This window comes from Struthio camelus, chromosome 1 (assembly GCF_040807025.1).
Source record: "Struthio camelus isolate bStrCam1 chromosome 1, bStrCam1.hap1, whole genome shotgun sequence".
Lineage (NCBI taxonomy): Eukaryota > Metazoa > Chordata > Aves > Struthioniformes > Struthionidae > Struthio > Struthio camelus.
In genome coordinates, this window is record NC_090942.1 from 89248058 (window position 1) to 89256690 (window position 8633).

Genomic DNA, 8633 nt, shown 5'->3' on the forward strand with positions numbered 1-8633 from the left:
CCCAGTGTGTAATGCAGGGAACCTTAGTATCTGCCTCACAGGGCAGCTGTGAAACTCTTAATTTATATCTGTAATTTTTCACACAAATATCAAATTATATGAAACTGGACCAGAGCAGCAGCAACCGGTGGTCCCACAGCGATCTCTGTGGCACGCTGTGGTTGCTTAGATCCTACTGCAGACCACATTATGATGTTCTGCTCTGAAAGCCCAGGTCTTTATCATTTTTATTAAAGAGGATTTCCATGAGCTTTAACAGTTCAGGAACTTCACTAGGGATCAGGCTCGATTTTCTCTCCAATGAGATACTCCATCAGGAGTGCTCAAGAGCAGAAATCCACTGACAGAGACTTGAACTTGAGTTGAAATTGTAAAATAAGAGAGTACTCTCCAATGATCAGTGTTGCATAGGCTTGCTCTTTCCAGGTTTCCCAGATAGATGTGAATTTATTGCAACATAATACAGGAACAAGCCTATTTGTTAATCATTGTGGTCCACATCCCTATGAAGAGAGTAGTTTTTTGAGGTGAATTTTGAAAGTTTAAACAAGAGATAAGTGGGTTAGGTGACATTCAGAGGTTGTACAAATAGGGTGGGGTAGCTGTGCTAATCCTTCTGTTACAATGTGCAGATTTTTTGGCCCAAATATAGATTGGATTCTGGCCTTGATTAGAAAGTCCGCACTCATATCTCCAAGAACTGGCACTAGCCACAGTGTCTCCTGTGCGTATTTGCCTTCTGGATGGTAACTAAATGTAAGACAGAAATAATCCATGCATCCCATAGCCAAATAACTCATCACACTATTTTAAACTCTCTACTAACTATAAAGGAGATAGTGAATGTAGTAGTGAAATAAGCAATAATGAGAAGTGCAATTTTCTAGAATACAGTAATTATTGGACCAATGTGTTTGCAGGTGAAAGATGCTCTTGATGAAAAAATGCCACTATCCTTTATTATAATAAATGAAACTAGAGGTTAGCTCATCTCCATGGCAATGAAAAAGAATTATTTATCTTTCATAGAAAAATCAAACACAATTCCACCTTATAAAACAATATTAACAAAAGTGTTGTTTTCAGGACAGATATTTGCAAAATCACCAAAGTAACAATTCAGAGTACCAGACTATTTTTGCTGCTGACTGAATGTCCTTGCTTCAAATCCTTCCTATTCCACTTAGCTCATTTATGCATATTCAAGAAGTTTGTGGACATTGCTCTAAAAGAAAATTAGAGATGTTGCTTCTTCATCTGGTCAAGAGATTGTATTTGAGGAAGATAGATAGCTTTCTTCCACTTAAACAACCTTGCCACAGGCATAGTTGAACTATAAAAACATGTGCCTTTATGTTTGTGATTTGGTTTATTTGAGGCACTGTGTATATTCTATCAACAAAAGTTTATGTTTGCTAATAGAAGCTGTGTTATGATTATAGACTATGTTAATACTACTCACAGTGATTTCTGCATAAGAGAATGACCTGGCCTCAAATTTCACTTGCTGTTGCTGCGAAGAGCCCTATTTTTTTTCCTGCAGGAGTCACAAAATGGCTCTAGGAAAATTCCAGTGATCCCTAGAGATCCATATTTTTTTCTGTGTTGCGGTATTTGTAGCTGCTTACATTTCAATGCCTTCTGATACTCCTTCATACTCTTGCAGTTTACAGTCCTCCTCCAACCATTCTTTGCATTTGACTGAATCAGTGGAAAGTGTCAGTACTGAGAGATTTTACACAGCACATCAGAATTAGCTTAAAATAGCTAGCTAGGCACTGCAGTAGATACTGGCATGACCTCTGGCAAAACCCATTTGAGGAGTTCTAGGATTGCCTTGCTTGCAGCACCCCAGCTGGCAGTGTGAAGCCAACCTGTATATGTCCGTAAAAGCTGTAGACGTATCTTTGTGGTGTAGACAGGAACTGACACCTTTCGAGTAAGTGGGTTAATTGCTGCATTCCAAGGAGGATCAACACAAAGAAATTTGGTCATTACAGAAAGGAAAATTAATTGAAAAGCACTGAAGCAGTCTGTGTCTTTGACTATGACTGCTTCCTATAAAACCTTTTTAGGCAGATTAGATTGTAACAATTTGATTAGGCATAGTAAAGGTCGAAATGCTTGGTTTGGTCCAGGTGTCTGGGAAACAATGCTGAAACATGGTAACTACAGATAAAGTCCTGTTTGGCCGGTAGGCTCTCCAGTCAAGCATGTACAATTTCTTTCATTGTTCTAAGACATGTGGGCCCTGGCAAAGCTTCCTAGCACCTCAGCAAGTTAAGAAAATGGTGAGTTCATTAAAGAAAATATACAATTCCCTACATGAAAAGTCACATCTTGCAGTGATTTTGATGAGTGATGGAATTTCATTCAACAAAATATGTATGTGTTTATGTGCAGAGATGCTGTAATTTATTTCAGTGGCCTATGTTGTTTCCATTCTTGGAGAAGGCAATAGTGTAAGGAGTGAATGTGATGGTCAGCCAATTGCAAGGAGTCAAGGAATTCTGCTATTCCAAAGACTCTTGTGAATGTGGATGAGTCATCCTGAGCCTGTTTTTAAAATTGGGACCTTTGTCCTCCTATGTGAAGAGGCTGAGGTCGGAGCATAAATAGCTGTGTGTAAGCTAAAGTAGTAAAACTGTCTTTGCTGTGCAGTTTTTCTAGCAAAAGTGACAGTCAAAAGTGTGTTGAACTGGAATCTGACTGCTGTCATTGCACCTATATAAGACCAGGTGTGGATACCATTATACCAAGGAAATTAACTTTCCTAGTTATATACAGTTTACATGGCAGAACTTGGACTAAGCTATACGTACAGTGGTTTAGTTAGGCTGTCATGTTAATCTGCATTTATTCTGGGAGTGCTTTGCTATTATACTTCTCTCCTTGTATGGACAGAACCAAGGACTATTCAACCCTGTCTTCTGCCTGGTCTTAATAAGCAGCACCAAGGGTTAGGTTCAAATGTAAAGCGATCACTAGTAAAACACCCTGAATAAGCCCCAAGAAAAATCTGTGGTACTTAGTAAGTTCATTCTTCCTACATGTAAATGTGAACTAAGTTTTTATTAAGGAGGGGGGAAGGAGGGAGGAAGGGGATTAAAAGTAAGATATATCAAGACAGGAGCATGAAATACCTAATTCTTAAAATATAAATAGTTCAATCCTCTCCTTTAGTGAGACAACTAGGTTGACTGTATGCTCTCTCCTTAAAGCTGCACGATAACACTCAACTCATGACAAGAACTGGGAAATCTTCTTGTCTACCGAAAGATGACACAAGCTGCACGTGATGTTGCCATGTATTCACTCTTATGTCTATCATGGCACTTAAGACTAAAATAGCCCTCTCTAGCAGGCTGAAAATTGACAAACATATTCTTTCACGCTTCAGCCCATAACGAAACACCAACTCCTTGTTCCTCCTTCACAGCTATGCACAGCTGTCCTCTCTTTTGAGCTGCAATTGCACTCCATAGGAAGAAGCATTTGCTTTGATTTCAGGTGACAACTCATCTCAATCACATGTAGAAAGTACTAGTTGTCCCAGGCTTTCATATTGTAATGACTTTTTTCTGCTTTATGGAAAGCCTGTTTTTTAATTTCCCCCTGCAGAAATGCCTCACAAATATGTTGTTAAAATATATGTGTTCAGGACTCTCCATTAGTCCCTTTTATTTGCCTCTCCTTCATTTCACTAGGTAATAGTGGCATCTCAGTCATCAGACTACAAAACCTACAAAAGCTTTATTGACACAGTTGTATCCCTAAAGCCCTTTAACAGAGTTGCAAATGCTATTGAAGTAACTCAGAATCACAGACCAGTTGAGGTTGGGACCTTTAAAGATCATCTAGTCCAACGCCCCTGCTCAAGCAGGGTCAACTACAGCATGTTTCCCAGGACCCTATCTAGATGGCTTTTGAATATCTCATCCTCTCTGGGCAACCTGTTCCAATGCTCAGGCACCCTCACAGTAAAGAAGCTTTCCCTCATGTTCGGATGGAACTTCCTGTGTTTTAGTTTGTGCCCATTGCCTCTCTTCCTATCTCTGGGCACCACTGAGAAGAGTCTAGCTCCATCTTCTCAACACCCTCCCTTCAGATATTTATACATATTGATGAGATCCCCCCTGAGTCTTCTCTTCTCCAGACTGAACAGGCCCAGCTCTCTCAGCCTTTCCTCATAGGAGAGATGCTCCAGTTGCTTTAATCATTTTAGGATCCCTTTGCCGGACTCTCTCCAGGAGATCCATGTCTCTCTTGTGCTGGGCAGCCCAGAACTGGACACAGTACTCCAGGGGAGGCCTCCCCAGGGCTGAGTAGAGCAGGAGGATCACCTCCCTCCACCTGCTGGCAACACTCTGCCTAATGCACCCCAGGATACCCTTGGCCTTCTTGGCCACAAGAGCACATTGCTGGCTCATGCTCAACTTGTCGTCCACCAGCACTCCCAGGTCCTTCTCTGCAGAGCTGCTTTCCAGCAGGTCAACCCCCAGCCTGTCCTGGTGCATGGAGTTCTTCCTTCCTAGGTGCAGGACCCTGCACTTGCCTTTGTGGAATGTCAGGAGGTTCCTCTCTGCCCATCTCTCCAGCCTGTCTAGGTCCCTCTGAATGGCAGCGCAGTCCTCTGGTGTGTCAGCCACTCCTCCCAGTTTAGTATCCTCAGCAAACTTGCTGAGGGTGCACTCTGTCCCTTCTTCCACTGATGAATAAGTTTAACAGTACTGGACCCAGCATTGATCCCTGGAGGACACCACTAGCTACAGGCCTCCAGCTAGACTTTGCACTGTGGATCACAACCCTTGGAGCTCAGCCATCCAGCCAGTTCTCAATCCACCTCACTGTCTGCTCAATTAGCCAGCACTTCCTGAAGCTTGTCTGTGAGGATGTAATGGGAGACAGTGTCAAAAGCTTTGCTCAAGTCCAGGTAGACAACATCCAGCGCTCTCCCCTCATCTACCCAGCCAGTCATCCCATCATGGAAGGCTATCAGGTTGGTCAAGCATGATTTCCCTTTGGTCAATCCATGCTGACTGCTCCTGATCACCTTCTTATCCTTCACATGCTTGGAGATGTCATCCAGGATGAACTGCTCCATCACCTTTCCAGGGATGGAGGTGAGGCTGACCGGCCTGTAGTTCCCCAGGTCCTCCTTCTTGCCCTTTTTGAAGACTGGGGTGACACTGGCTTTCTTCCAGTCCACAGGCACCTCTCCTGTTCTCCATGACCCTTCAAAGATGATCAAGAGTGGCCTAGCAATGATGTCTGCCTGCTCCCTCAGCGCTCGTGGGTGCATCCCATCAGGGCCCATGGACCTGTGGATGCCAAGTTTGCTTAAGTGATCTCTAACGCGAACCTCCCCCACCAAGGGAGAGTCTTCCTTTCTCCATACTTTCTCCCTGGTCTCCGGGGTCTGGGATTCCTGAGGACTGGTCTTAGCAGTAAAGACTGAGACAAAGAAGGCATTTGGTATCTCTGTGTTTTCTATATCTTTTGTTATCAGAACCCCTGCCCCATTCAGCAGTGGGCCCACATTTTCCCTAGTCTTCCTTTTGTAGCCAATGTAATTTACAGAAGCCCTTCTTCTTATCCTTGTCATCTCTTGGTGGATTAAACCCTAGAGGGACCTTCCTCACCCCATCCCTGCATACATGGATAACATGCCTATATTCCTCCCAAGTGGCCTGTCCCTGCTTCCACCTTTTGTATGCTTCCTTAGTATGTTAGATTTTTGCCAGGAGTTCCTTGTTCATCCATACGGGTCTCCTGCCCCCTTTACTTGACTTCTTGCTCATTGAGATGCACTGTTCTCAAGCTTGGGTGAAGTAATCCTTGAATATCAACCAGCTCTTTCAGACCCTCTTCTGTCTAGGGCCCTATCCCACGAGATTCTTCCAAGCAGGTCTCTGAAGAGACCCAAGTCTGCTCTCATGAATCCAAGGGTTGTGATCCTACTCTTTGCCTTGCTCACTCCTCACAGGATCCTGAATTGCACCATCTCATGGTCACTACAGCCAGCGTTGCCCCTGACCTTCACATATCCAACCAGTGCTTACTTGTTTATAAGTATGAGGTCCAGCAGAGCAACTCTCCTCATTGGATCCTCTATCACCTGTATCAGGAAGTTGTCATCAATGGTCTCCAGGAACCTCCTGGATTGCTTATGCTCTGCTGTGTTATCTCTCCAGAAGATGTTGGGGTGGTTTAAGACCCCCATGAGGATGAGAGCCTGTGAACGTGAGGCTACTTCCAGCTGTCTGTAGAACGCCTCATCTGCTGCTTCTTCTTGATCAGGTGGCCTGCAGGAAACACCCACAACAGTGTCACCCATGTTAGTCTGCCCCTTAATCCTTACCCATAAGATCTTGGCCAGCCCATCATCCACCCCTAGGAAGAGCTCCATACGTTCCAGCTGCTCTCTCACATAAAGGGTGACTGCCCCTCCTCACTTTCCTTACCTGTCTTTGCTAAAGAGCCTGTAGCCATCCATTGCAGCATTCTAGTCATGCAAGCTATCCCACTACGTCTCCGTAATCACAATGAGATAATAGCCCTGCAACTGCACACAGAGCTCTAATTCCTCTTGTTTATTCCCCATGCTGCGTACATTTGTGTACAGGCACCTCAGAGAGGTATTGAAGCATGCTGATTTCACAGAAGGGATGCAGGAGGATTCTCCATAGTCTTTTCTTGTAGGCGCTTCCTTGCCTGCATCCAAGTACATTTGGGTACCCCCAAATAAGTCTTATTTTGTTGATTTTGTGATCCCTATAACTCTCCCCTTCCCCTATCTTTCCTAGTTTAAAGCTCTCCTTACCAGGTTAGCCAGCCTGTTGTCAAAGATGCTTTTGCCCAGCTTAGTAAAGTGGATCCCATCTCTCCAAGCAGATGTCACTCTTCAAACAGGGTCCCATGATCACAGAAATCAAAACCCTGTTGCCAACATCAGCTGCACAGCCAATTGTTGACTTGCAGTATCCATCCACTCCTCCTCCCATGCTTCCCCCTCACTGGCAGGACCAAGGAGAAAACCACGTGGGCCCTCATACCCCTGACCACCACCCCAGAGCTCTGTATTCACATTTTCCCAAGTTGCCCCTGGCGGTATCATTGGTACCCACATGGAAGAGCAGCAGGGGGTAAGAGTTAGAGGGCCAGACAAGCCCCAGCAGTCTCTCCACAACATTTGGGATCCAAGCCTCTAGCAAGCAGCAAATCTCTCTAGACAGCAGGTCAGGTTAGCAGATGGGTACCTCTTCCCTTGCAGGAGGGAGGCACCCACTACTATTACTTGCCACTTCCTTTAGGTGCTTCTATATGGCACAGGGTCCAACAGTCCAGATGCTTCACTCAAATGCACACCCAGTTCCTCCTGAGCTTTGAGGGCAGTGAACCTCTTCAGTAGCTGCAAGCCCTCTGGAGGAGCAGAAGTCTTCCTCCTCATAGAAGAAGTCACCAGCTTCCAGTTTTCGCCTTCCTCAAAGACTTACTGTCTTGCAAGACATGGACTCTACTTGCATCTCCACTGCAGTTGGGGGTTGGGGCTCTTGAAGCTGTAGGGTCTCTGAGAATATCCTCTCTCTCTCGCTCGTCTTCTCTGATGCTACACAGCCTGCTGACTTCCTCCTATAACTCCTTTACCTAGTTACACAACTCATCAACAACAGCACACCTTCTGCAGAAAAGACGTCTGTCACTCCCAATCTCATGGAGAGATCCCAGGCAATCTCTGCAGTCTGAGATCTGCAAAGCTGCAACCTCCACCTGAAGGTCTGTCTGCGTCAAAGCCTGTTGACATGGCACAGGCAGCAACTCCAGAAGCTACTGGGGAATGTGCCCTGTGGCATGTTATGATAACTGAGAATGTGTATGCTGCTCTGAGCAGATATGGGGACCCTTTCTTTGTGTCCTTCTGCGTGAACTGCTGTGCAATCTGCTGCATCTGTTGGCTGCCTCTGTTAGCTGCACTCTCAGATAAAAGATATGAATCATTTCTCTGAACAGCAGGTCGGGCTGTCTGTCAGAAGGGAGCTGTGGAGGAGTATGATGTCTTTACATACTTCTTCAGACACAGCTACATGAATGCAACTTTGTGATGAGGATCTGGGCCAAATGAAATACCGCATGCCAGGCCATAAGCTTCATTTCTCAGACATTTTCAGGTTTGGGGCTGGAAAAAGCTGTATGACTGTTCCAGCTGTTCTGAGCAGGAAACGGTGTATCTTGGTGTAGTCACTTCAAGGTTGTTAAATGATGACGTTTCCAAAACCAGGAGTTCGTAGAAGATGACAAATGCAAGAAATGGAACAAACTTACATCTTCAAGAGCAGATGCTGCCTCTTCTCATTTATTTCAAGCCTGTCTTCTGTGTAGGCATGATATCACTACGACTCCAACTTGAAAAAGCAAAGGAGGCTTAGGAGTACTCCATTTGGTAACAGCAAATGTTGGAGGCTGCAGTCTCTTTATGAGTACAAAGGCATCATTTTTGAGCTCTTGCCATTTACGAAAGTCTAACCTCCAAAAACATTTTGTCTATTACAAAGACTTTTTTTTCCGCCTTGACATACCAGAAATTTAACCTGTTGCAGTCGCATTATGGGAGGTATGCAAATTCTATTCAAAGC